The 12,966-nt window shown below is 42.2% G+C and overlaps 1 protein-coding gene across 1 annotated transcript in view; it reads left to right on the top strand.

Moving 5' to 3' along the window:
- Positions 1 to 12,966, top strand: part of nr5a2 (nuclear receptor subfamily 5, group A, member 2) — a 64,117-nt gene that overhangs the window by 16,651 nt on the left and 34,500 nt on the right. The gene's annotated exons all lie outside the window — the stretch shown is intronic.

Below are 12,966 nucleotides of genomic sequence, written 5' to 3'. Positions count from 1 at the left end.
CACATTTACCCTGTGTGTGAGACGCTTTAGCTATGGGTTGTGAAAACTTTGACTATGACCTTCAGGCTCTTTTTATATTAACAGGGTCCTAGTCTGAGGTTTTTTTGTGAACTACATACCGCCCATCTCCACTTGAAATATTCCACAGATCTAAGTGGGCACACACTGTGTAATGATAAGAGATATTGACCATTAGCATATTGTTAAAAAAAGAAAAGAAAGTTGATCATATCACATAGAGGAAAGAGGCACAATGGCAAAACATTTTTTTTTTAACCTGTACTCATTTGTGGTGGACATTCTTTAAATGCACTAGGTGTATGTAATCTGCCCAGCCTATTAATGTGTGTCTGGTTAACACTATGTCCTCTTTGAGTGTTCAGCACAATCAATTGAAAAATGACCAATAGTAACCGTCCACCAACGCCTCACTGTAAAAATGTGGTAATTCCCAATTATTCATCACAGAGCACAAGGGACAGTTTCTTGTGTGTTTGTGCGCTCACAGCTTTATTTGCTCTGAATGAAGGTTAATGTTCGGAGCGACATGAAAGGCGTTTGATTAGTCTGTGCTTCACCTGTTTTTCTTCCCGTTGTCTGACTCCTTTGTCTGTTTGTTTCGCATCGCATCGCCAAAGGCTCAGCTCCATATTCATAGGCCTGGGTCTGTTGCAAAATTCCTTCCAAATATTTGATATTATTTAGTTTTCAAAGAGAAAAATAACAAATGAAATAAATGTAATATTAAAAACAGAGCCAATTACAACACAGACAAGAGCCCTTGAAAAACACATGTTGACATTTAGTACTCGCCATGTCCCCGCTATTGACATTTTCGAGATCTGCATTTGCATTCATCTAGGGTGCGCAGTACTTCTCTCATATACACACACACGGGCTCGTCGAAACGTGTGGCCACAACTAATAATTGCATGTGGTTTGCCCATTAACTTTGAATGATCATTTTTGCTCCACTGTGAAGCCTCTCTGTTTCTCACACCCTCGTCCTAATTCAATTATCTCAGCCACTTGTGTTTGTTACTCCCTGATTTGCTGCTGAATGAAATGTCATTGTGTTTGCTTAATGACTACCTATATTACTGGAGCTTAATAGTAATTGAGCTGGGTGCCTGTTACAATGGTAGAAAATGACAATGTAGGAGAAACTCATGCTGTATCCCCCCCCCCCCCCCCCCTCGCCTCCATGCTTTTAAAGAGCCATTTAAAGCACAAAGGCTACATATAATGTGCTAGCTGTGGCTCTTACAGTTTTTCCCACACAACCCACTTCTGGTTTTAAAATATTTTCCTTAAATGGTTTGCTTTAAGGCTTTTTTCAGCTGAACTTCACTGCTTTGATTTGTTTGTTAATCAAAATTGCAGAGAATGTGTGTACTGTGCTGTTCTGCTGCCAGCTTTTACTGTTTGCTACTGCAGTTCAACACCAAATTACATAGAAAAACCCAGCCACAACCTTTGATCTCTCCATTTTATCCCCCTTTAAATATGCCTGCTTTTGTCTATGTGTGTGTTTGTGTAAAGGTGTGTGTGTGTGTGTGTGTGTGTGTGTGTGTGTGTGTGTGTGTGTGTGTGTGTGTGTGTGTGTGTGTGTGTGTGTTTGTGTCTGTAAGTGTCTTGTGTGTAATACATGCAAGCTAATGGTTGTATACTGCTCAAGCGTGACAAACAGCCAGCCAGTGTTAAAGGGGTTTTAATTTCCGTAGATAATAAAGACAGCACACACTTTTACTGTATGTTGCATCAGATACTTCAATTGGTGGGTGTGCTATCGTTTCAACTTCTGATAGTTGAATTAGCTCTATCATGTTTTTGATTCCACCTGACCTTTGATATCTCCCGTTAATATACACCTGACTATTAGATGTGAGGTCGAGCCTTGTACCAGAGAGACAGGAAGCAGAGTAGAATTAAAAGTTTGTCACAGGAGTAGTGTGGCGCTGTAGGAAGCTATAAATACACTTTCATCTCACACACACACACACACACACACACACACACACACACACACACACGCACATACCCACATTAAGACACAGACACCACTCACACATAACGCACAGCCTCTCACTATTATTAGCTCTGTAAGAACAAAAGAATTTCTCTGGTAATAGAGCCAAGCTGGGAGGGTGTGTGCGAGGCGTCTGCCAAAAAAAGTGTTTAAAGATTTAGTTTCCATAAGTTGGCCTCGGTCACGGGACTCATAAATATTTAGCCATTAGGAGTACCTTCTTAAAAGCTCTCCCTATTCTTTTCTAATCTGTCTCCCCCCCTCCCCCCTCTTTCTGGGAATGAGGCATGACGTGAGGGACGTTTATTTCTAACACCTTGGATCCGAGAAGTTGGGGTGGGCTCTTACCGCCAACCAACCCAGTTTTGATTGGTTTAACATATCGACTATTAGAGAAAGTCAGGTCTGGTGCACAGTGGGGTGATGAGGGAAGGTTTCGGCAGGGTTGAGGTCACGATCCCTTGTGGATATTTGAATAAAATTTGAGCAAGCTGAAGACATGTGTGTTTTTTGTGCGTGTTTAGCACTATGCGTTTACAGTTTAAATATGTTTTCACTTCCACATAAGCTTATTATTTTTTTTATTGTGCCTCCTAAGTTTATTCATCCCTTAATATGAGTATGTGTATCTGAATATGTGTAACTGAATTAGGTCAGTTGTTTAATTGATTTTTATATTGAAAGATTAGATTGCTGTTGGTAATTGTTATGCATTTCCCTCCACAAAATTGTGCAAAAATGTCTTATGTTTTTCAAATTAAAAATATATAAGTATGTCTTTGAGAAAATTACAATTCTAATTCTAATCTTTAAACACTTTACATTTTGCAGGTGGTTGTTTTTGTTGTAGTATGTGTGGTAAGAAATATTTTGTAGGATCAGTGTATGTTTTATTAAACAAGTGGGTACAACTTAATTTTTAAATGACAGTGTACAGATACATATTTCATAGTTTGTATACGGCATATGAAAGAATATTATCAGTGCTTGATCCAGTATATATGAGTATGGGTGCATAGCAGTATTTGAGGGTGTTATAAGGGGGGAAACACATGTGTTTGTCTCTCAGTGACATTTACTAGCACAGGGCTGGTATTCGGCCACCCCTCCCTTTCCCATCTTCTCCTGTCCTGCCATGAACCGATCCGCCCCCACTGGTGCCAACCGCCGACGAGGCAACATTGCGCGTTAAAGCCATTCAAAAAGGCTTTTAAAAGGCAGCTACTGGTAATGGTGGGTTTTGACTTCCTGAGTGAACTTTTTGTTTGGTGGTATTAAACATTTCAGATAGCAGTTTCTCTATTGACAGTATAGCTCCAGTAAAACAGATGATGTGTTTTGAGAGTTTTCTTGATTTAAAAATGAAAACATAATTGTAAGGGCTCACTTTTTGGAAGGCATTCTGGAAAACATAGGGTTTCTCTGACTGAAGCAGAAATATAAAAACGCAGAGTTTAGTAGAAACATCTAACTTAAAACAAACCAAATTAAAGTAAAGAGGCAAGTACATTGCTGTATTAATAAACAAATGCTAATTTTTATTAAAAAAATATAAATACTAATTCAACTGACTTTGTAAGAGATCAAACTGTAAGTGAGAGTTTGTCCTACAAACGCTTTAATAGCTCACAACTAAAGTAAAATATCAATCTTTACGCAAACAAATAGTTTAAGTTACTGGCTAACCAAATTTAAATACTTAAACGTTTGAAATAAAAGTAGGATGTCAAGCTTTCTTTGTGAAAACTGTAAACAAAACCTTAAGAAAAAAAAGAATGTGCTGCTTAACTGCATGTTTCGCATGTGTATTTACAATATGTGTGTATGTATGTATGTGCGTGTGTGAGGGTGACTCATACCATGCTACCCTCTCCTCCATTGTTCCAGCGTTGGGATGGCTGGTCTGACTCCCACCACAAACACAATGAGAGGGAGAATTTAGCAGGGCAATCGGGACTATTGATGATTCATATGTTTATATCTTACCTTCCTAACTCTACTCCCTTTTCACCACAACAACCCGCCCCCCTTCCTCTCTACACCCTTTAATAAAAAGGATGTGGTGTAGGGACAGTGAGCCCTTTTTGTGTGCCTTGTCAATACACAACAAACAGTGGTTGATAAAGTAAATGACTTCAGTAATCTAATGTTTTAAGGTTACTACAGTTCAACTATATTAGAACATACACCTTCAGATATGGTACACTGTCATTTTTTGTATCATTACTGTTTTCCAGGGGTTATTTCCTTATGAACATTATGTATTATCACTACTTGTTTGACGCATTTACAGCCTAGACTGCCAAATACCAGTTAACAGCGTGTGTCAGCTACTGTTAACAAATGAGCCTGACAAGTCAACGCAATAGTTGCATAACAATCAAACTGCAGCCTCAAAAACAATTGAGCCTCAACAAATCTGCACGGTTTGAGACGTGCATCACAACATTACAAAGACGCTTGAAGTAGTTGTGTCAAGGCAAAGAGTCCCCCTCATTCTCATTCCTAAATGTCCATTACACAGTAACAAGAGATGACATGTTGTTTAGAATCTGTCTTGAGTTAAATGCTGTGTAACGCTATACATATATTTAGTTTGTCCACCTGATAAAAGTGGAGCAGCGGGGAAAATAGCTGTGACATTTTGAAATGTGGCTTCAATGTTTATTTTAGTCATCCAGGGACAGTTTTTTTTAGGAGGATCCAGACAGGTTTTTGTGCTTCTCTGTCTCTTTCGCTTTTTTTTCTGTTCTGTCTCTCTGCATGTAGCGGGAATGGCAAAAGCAGAACTGAGGGCCATTAAGTTGAGGAGGAACTGTATTAGAAGTCTTGTTCCCTGGGAAAGCTCCCAGCTGAGATGGGACAGCCATATTGGATAAACAGATGGCCGGGGAGAGGAAAAGACAGGCAAGGAGAACTGAGGTGAAACAAAGAGGGGAGATGAGAGAGGGAAGGAAAGGAGAGGGTATAACATAGAGGAAGTGATGGAAGAGAGGAGAGGAGAGGAGAAGAGGATACAAAAAGACAGAAGATTAAAGCAAAGAGAGAAGGCAAGATTGAGTTAAAGAAAGTCAACAGGAAGGGCAAAAGGGCAGGAAAGGGATGAGGTAATGCATGTAAAACATGGAAGTAGACAGCTATTATTTCACTGGTGTTTACACCGGATCAAAAGCTAAACAATTTGTTTACTGCAATAACAAAATACTGACACACTGCACACACATGTTTACATTGATACACCTTTACACCACGACCATGCAATTGCAACATCTACAGTTTGGATCAGACCTTTGATGCATGTCATCCCTAACTCTCTCTTTTCACATTTTATTTCAGCTGTTGAATATTTCCAGTCAAAGAAAGGCAGAAATGCAAAATCATAATAAGAATAATTTGGTAAGACTAAAGTGTCTTGGCAATGGCTGAATGTCACTTTAAAAAAAAAACAGAAAGAAAACAATTAATTCAAAGGAATGCATTCTAAGTTAAAAAAATTAGTAAAACTACACTTTTGATTTCTTATTTGAATAAAATATGGCAAACAAACTTCAATCAAAAAGGTATTATCTAATAAAACGGTTTTTTTTACATTACATTGTTTTTGGCAGTTAACTATTTTCAATCACAGTCTTTAATTCTCTTCCCACTCAAATTTCAAATGGTCTTAAAATCCGCAACAGCCTAATAAAAGACAAGCATTTCAAGCAGTAAAAGTATTTACAACACTGAGTCTTCTCCGTCAGTTTATTCGACTCATCTAAGCGGCTGCATGTCAGTCAATCACGCAGTATGACAGATCCCTGGGGTCGGGGCAAGACGGGGGCTGATGTTCACATCTCACACCTGAATTTTCTCCACTTATAGATTTACCTGAGTGAATAATGTAAAATCCTCTGATGCGCCCCACTCTACCCTGCTGCATAATTTCACCCCCTCAACACCTCCCCTCCATCTACATCCATAAATATTACATGAATTTACTTTGGTGAAAATATACTTACACCACACACCCGCCCAGTTCAGACTGGAGGGGCTTTTTCTACAGTCTTAGTTATGCTCAAACACACACACACACACACACACACACACACACACACACACACACACACACACACACACAAACCTTTTTTTCCATGACCTATCCAGGAGCAGTTTAATTTTCAAGGTGCAACCATGTGTGTGTGTGTGTGTGTGTGTGTGTGTGTGTATGTGTGCGTGTGTGTGTGTTTGTGTGTTTTTTGCGAGTGTGTTGGGAGGGGTGTATTGCTTCCCTGCTTTGACCGTTGATTGCACCTTTTCTTTTTTTCTTCACACCCCATAACTGACTGGAAATTAATAAGCCGTTTTAGGCGTGATCTGTGAACCCTGGGAAGTGGTATATCTATACCACCTTCCACACACACACACACACACACACACACACACACACACACACACACACACACATAGATTCAGAGGCAATGTCTATCTTGTCATAGAGGTCAACGATCCCCCCCACCCGCAACAACCTCTCCTCCCGACACCCCAATCCTGACAAACTGCAAGCGTGATGGGGTTGGCGGCCGCATGCAGTTGGCAGAGATTTGTAACTGTGTCCCTGGTCCATTGCATTTGAATTATTCGGCAGGCTGTGCTGCAGCCCCCAACACACACACACACACACGCGCGTGCGCACACACACACACACACAAATATGCAGCCCATAGCCTGCTCGCTTTACTTTAGTTGGGAAGAAAGAAGGTAAAGAGAAGCATGGGGAGAGAAAGAGGGATGTAGGAAAGAAGACAGGGAGTTTAAAGGAGTTACAGAAGGAGTAAAGAGAGAGAAGAGCACAGACTGTGACATGAGAGAAACAGAGTGGACGATTTAGAGTGAGAAAGTGACTATGAGAGAATAAAGTCGGACATGGAGTTGGAGACAGAGAGAGATATCTCAGCGTAGCGAGAGGGAGAGTTACTGTGAGAGATAAAGAGAAGTAGAAAGAGACAGAAAAAGAGAGAGAGAGAGAGAGAGAGAGAGAGAGAGAGAGAGAGAGAGAGAGAGAGAGAGAGAGAGAGATTATGAGAAGGAGATAATGAAGGACAGCCAGAGAAGGACAGATAGAAGGAAATGAGGTACAGAGGAAGGTGGGGAGGGGGTTAAATGGGAAGATGAACAAGGGGCTGCTCGAGGCAATGACCAAGGGCAAGAGGAGGAGGAGGAGGAGGAGAGGGGCATGGTGAAGGACAACAGGGGAGGGTGTGGTGGGGTGAAAAGAGGACCGGTAGGTTGGGGGTGTAAGGGGGGAACAGGTGGAAGGTTAATGGGCCTGGAGCGGAGCCACCAGACGCTCTTGGACTTGATATATGGGCCCGGGGCCTGGCGCGGGCCGTAGGCTTTCAAAGATATATTATTTCATTTGAGGAGCAGCACCATTCTGGCCGACAACGCCCCCCTCCCCAGCCCCCTCTACCCCACTTCCACCAACACCCCCCACAGCCCAGCATTTGTCCAGTGATAGATGACATGCCCCCCACAACCCTATCACATACATGCATGAATACACATACAGTATTGTCCCCCCCCAACATACACTCCCGTTGCTTCTGTACAATTGTATGTTGTTGTAGTCAGGAGACTTGTCTAAATTTTCAATTTACATTCTTTCTTTCTTTCTTTCTTTCTTTCTTTCTTTCTTTCTGCCTTCCTCACACCCTCCCCTCTGCTGTCAGTCTTTCTCCCAGGCTGCAGGCAGGTCTCATGGCTGCCTGTGTGTTTTTTTTTAAGTTGCTATTTTAGTGGTAACAATATCTGTTTGATCAGTAGCACTGGGAAGGAGCAGGAGTTTGGGGAGGGGGGTACGGGGGAGGGAGAGAACGGTGGGTTTCACAAAGGCCTCTTTTCATTCATAAATTATTGACCATTGCGCAAGACATCACTCTGACTTCTTCATAAATAATGTAAAACGCCTCCCAATTTTTCTTTTTTAATACCAATACGGAATGGAAAAGTCTATTTTTGGACCTCTTTTAAAGACAGAGTGTGCGGTCAGTCAAAAAAAGAGCATACATCAGACATAACAGAGGCTGCTCTGACCTCCTGAATGTGTCCCTGTGGCACTACTTCTACAGGTGAAACACAGACATACATGTGTGTCTGTGTCTCAAAAGGACACTGGTATTTGAAAAAGTCCTTATTCCACTATGTGCAACGTGCAACTTGTGGTGTAATTTGTTTTGTTATGTCAGTATTTATTTCCTGCATGCATTTTCCAAAAGCATCTGCCACGCTTTGGCTGTTTGACGGCTGGTGACCACTGACCTGACGAAAATCAAAATATCCAATGTCCTCCTCACATCCCCTGATGGTTGTAGACTGAGCTTTAAGATACAGCCTTTCCAAATACTGGAATGGTCCCGTAGGTCCAAACCCAGGGGACTGCAGGAGGCAGGAAGGAAGAACAGGAAACTTGTTAAAAGAGAAGATTTAAGGTCGCCCGTCCCAGAGGAAGGAGACGACGGGGGTTGGGAGGTTTTAGCATTCGCAAAGTCTGCTCATCTACTTGTTGCTTTGATGAGGGATGAAAGGCTGTCATGAAGTGCAAGTTTACAGAGCTCCGGGCAATGATAGACTCAACTATCCTCAACAACGTTTCCTCTTCCTTGTACATCTTCATCCTCACTCAAGGAATTGTTTCAATGATTTACAACATTTAACTGATATGTAAGAGCAGGTAGGGGAGTACACTTGCTTATGGACACAATACATGTAACTGTTGACAGATGGACATTGTTACATGTATCAAGTGTCTGCTCCACCAAGCCTGTAAAAGAGATGTGTTGTTTAACTTCCATCTACTTCTGCCCATTCTCCATCTCACCCTCCTTTTCAGACCACTGCTGATGAAATAGCAAAGAAAAACAAAAATTGCCTCCGCCTCTTCTGTAGTTTTCATTTTCAAGCAAGTTAACACAACCTGATTCGCATTTGCGAGCACTTTGGGCATTCGGCAGGAGAAAGAGCAGGTTGTGTTTAAGTCTTGTTTGAGGACGATCAGGGTAAAAGCCTTTTTTATTGGCAGTTCATGCTGCTTGTTAAGACGTTGACGCAGGTGACTTGGCTGTGCTGTTAGCCTCGGTGGCCCCGAACTATCACGGTTGTTGTTTCACCAAGTTGGCGACATTCAGTCAAATCAGCAGGGAGAAAAGGGAGAGAGAGATTTAGTGGCAGAGAGGAAGTGGGAATGAGAGACAAAGAAAATGGGTGAACAAAATTGATATGGGGACTTGATTTAGTTGGCCGGTGTGCTAACAAATCAACTCAACAGCGTGCAAACACTTTACACACTCTGCAAAAGTAAAAAGCAACTTTCTCCCTCCCCTCTCCTCCGCTCCGTTGTGCTTATAGTTATGAGCCGTGTTAAATCTGCAGTTTATGCAGGAACCTTTCCAAAGTGCCTCCCATCAGAAACTCTGCAAGCCAGAAAAATAGTGCTCACAGTTTGCAGCAGCAAAGGACAAATTAGAAGTGATCCTCGTAAAAAGTATTGTTATCTGCGGGATGGTTGAAGGGTGCCGATATGCTGTCAGACGAGTGGTAAATATACAAACAGAAGTGCTGGCATTTTGCTTCTAAATAGCTTCTGGCTATAGGGTTTCTTGTAGGTCAGAGGGGCCAAGGTGTGGCTGCTGCCGCCTTACGCCGACCCTCAACCCCTAAACTAAACTCACCACACAAAACTATGCAAACCTGTCAACTCATTTATCTTCCTCTTTTACGCCTGCTTGCATTTTGTCTCTGTAAATGACACAATTTGGACACAAATTGCTGCCAAAGGGACATCCAATCAAAGGGGTTCTCTTTGAAAATCTAATATTCACACAATGGAAAATCATAGTAGTTTCTTCTAGAATAATAGACACTTTATAATTTACTCAGTTTTAATAAAATAATTGAAAACGAATATGTATTTATATATATAATATATATTTAAAATTCATCAGCAAAGACGTTAAACATAAAAGGTATTATACAGTATGTTTTTATATAGTAACAATTGCATGTCCGACAATTAAATATTTACAGTGTAAGCCAAATCAGGGACACTGAACAGCACGCTTCTTCAGGCAAAGATTGTGTTCCTCAAACTGCACTCTGAAACACAACGCTTTAACTGGCTTTTCGAGTAAGTAAGAAAAAAACCCCACAAAGAGCCCCGAGCTTCTTATGTTCCGATGTTGCGGGGCCTCAATTATCTGCGTGTAATCCAGCCTGCCTCGAGGTTGTGCCTGTGTCTGCCGCTTTCGTCACTGGGCTGTCAACAGTTGTCCCCCCAATGTCTATTTTTGATGCTTATTTACAGCTTGTCTATTCTGGACAGGGAGTGGGGAAGCTTGGAGGGGGGTTGGGGGTCCAGGAGACAATAGACAAGACAGTGGTGGAGCAGAGTCGACAGCTTGCCTTCTAGTTTTACACTTAAAGAGTGGAGGGGTATTTATATTCAACTGGGAAGGCGGGTGATTGAATTTGCACAGCGATGACTGATGCATGCAGCTCATAGGAGTAACACTAGACATTGTGGTTGTGTTGTGACGACGAGTGAGCGAGACATTTCATTGGGGGCGCACGCTAAACAACGACTCAGGCGAGAAAATGACTTCAGCCCCGCCGGCAAAGTAGGACAAAGACACCTGTTCCATATCCCTACTTTAATGTTCCTTTCTATGCTGGTTTTAATTTTGCCCTTGCTCTCCTTATTTCTTTTACACTACACCAGGCCTTTTTATAACTCTCAGACCATTCCCTCCTTCTCACCTCTCAATCTGTCAGTCTCTTTCTCTATTTCTCCCAAAGCGCCATAACTGCGAATCTGGCACAAGCCACCGATAAATGATTCCATACATGTGAAATAAAGGCATGGCATTAATAATAGGCATTACAGTCCTGCGTTCTTTTAGGATTGCGCCTACTCAGAGGGGGATGAAAAGAGGCTTTTCAAGCATGCTGAAACAATGACGAGCAATAAACCAAATATGCTGAAAGGGTACTTGCTAAGACGGGTGTCGACAACACCGTTAAACTTCTAGAAATGAACCAGAGATGCTGAACAAAACCCAAAAAAAGACACGTTTTTCAGGTGGCAAGCCGCAGTCTCACCTTCCCTTAGGCCAATACTTTGAACGCCACATGTTGCACTGCACTTCCCATCAGCAGCAGCACCACTAAGCCTCATACTGCCGCAGCAGAGCTATAGAGACGTCTTTCTCCTAACACAGATGCATTCATGGCAGTTTCTGTCAGAAGAGGCCTGGAGATGCACTTCAGGGAGAAGCGAGGCTCCATCTGTTCTGCGGCGTTGCGGTTTTGATGCCTCGTCTTCCTTGTACTTTGACTGTTTACATATCACAGGAGCTCCGGAAATGCTCAATTAGCTCATTCAGATATTTAATTTGTGCATCAAGGGCTGTGATCCCAGTGATCTCTGGAGCTGTGCCACATTTGGATGTGGATTCACAGCTGTCTGCTCTAGACCCCCTCACAACCCCCCATCAAAAAAAAAAAAAGAAGCACACCCATACCAGCGCGTCAAACGCTAATGGGAATCTGTGTCTCCCGCCCTCTCATACAGAAAGCATCACTGCGTCAGTCTCTGCATTTTAAAACAGCTTTGGTCGTCTGAGTTAAGATATATTGCATATATGTATGTCTGTGGGTATACGTGTGTAAGTGTGTCTGTGTGTGTTAGAGAGTCTTGACTGTTCTAAATACAAAAGAACAGGGGGAAGCCTTCAGCCTGTCCTCTTTGTCTCCTCGCTTTCCTGTCTTCGCTTCCTCTTGAAGGACAGACAGCCAGACAAGGATTATGGGGTCATTTTCTAACGTCTGTCAACGAAAGTCACACAGACATAAACATGTTGTGCACACACACAAACAGAGACACAGACGTGTGCATACATGCATACACATAAATCCTCTCTCTCACGCACATCTGATAGTGATCACCGTATAATAAAGTGAATGCAAAACCCCACTTTTAACCAATATACACACAGAAATTTGCATACACACACACTCACCTCCTCACGTCCTTATATTGCATCCCCTTCACCTACCTTTCACACTCAGCACATAAACACCAAGTCATAAATTGCAGCATTAACTCAAATAATGATTGCACGGCATGAAAATTCAATGGCTAGGGCTTAATGCTCAGGAATCGCCTGGTAGATTAAGCTCTGGCTGTGTGTTTGTGTGTGCTTGGGGAGTCAGTAGGGGGATGGGGTGTTGATGGATCAATAGGAGTTCTATGATCAGCACCTCCCAGCCAGGAACCTTATGGACAGTCTACTTGCACAACTCATTTTACATTCGGATTGCATGCATTTTCTCTGTCTGAGGAGAGTGGAGTGGAGTGGCGGGAAGGGAGCAGGAGGCTGCATGTGTAAGTGGGTGCAAGTATGCAGGTATAGATATTACTGTCAAGCATATGTTTGTGTCTCTGTGTAACTATCTAGGTCTTTACATGATTGCATGCATGTGTGTGTGTGTGTGTGTGTGTGTGTGTGTGTGTGTGTGTGTGTGTGTGTGTGTGTGTGTGAGAGTGAGGAAGAGGAAGAGGAAGAGGAAGGGTTACTTTTGGGAGATGCCATTCCCTGGGCTGCATGTGTATTAGCGGTCTAATGTTCATGTGAATAATTGATTAGAGCCTCTCTGTGTTTTTGATAATTAGTTGATAGCTTCTTAGCTCTAAGCCCTGTGATTTCACGTGTGTGTGTGTGTGTGAGTATGAGTATGAGAGTGTGTGCATACGGTGGGGGGGTAGGTAGTCTACTTCTGAGGTATCCTGAAAACAATAGCTTTCAAAAAAAAAAACTCCTTTCCTCTAAGCCATGGATTAACCTTCTTCATAAATGAGGCAACAGAACATACGTTTCTTTCTCATAACCTCTTTTTTTTCC

The sequence above is a fragment of the Cottoperca gobio genome, chromosome 4 (assembly GCF_900634415.1).
Source record: "Cottoperca gobio chromosome 4, fCotGob3.1, whole genome shotgun sequence".
Lineage (NCBI taxonomy): Eukaryota > Metazoa > Chordata > Actinopteri > Perciformes > Bovichtidae > Cottoperca > Cottoperca gobio.
The sequence above is the reverse complement of the archived record's forward strand: the minus strand, read 5'-3'. Positions and strand labels throughout refer to the sequence as shown.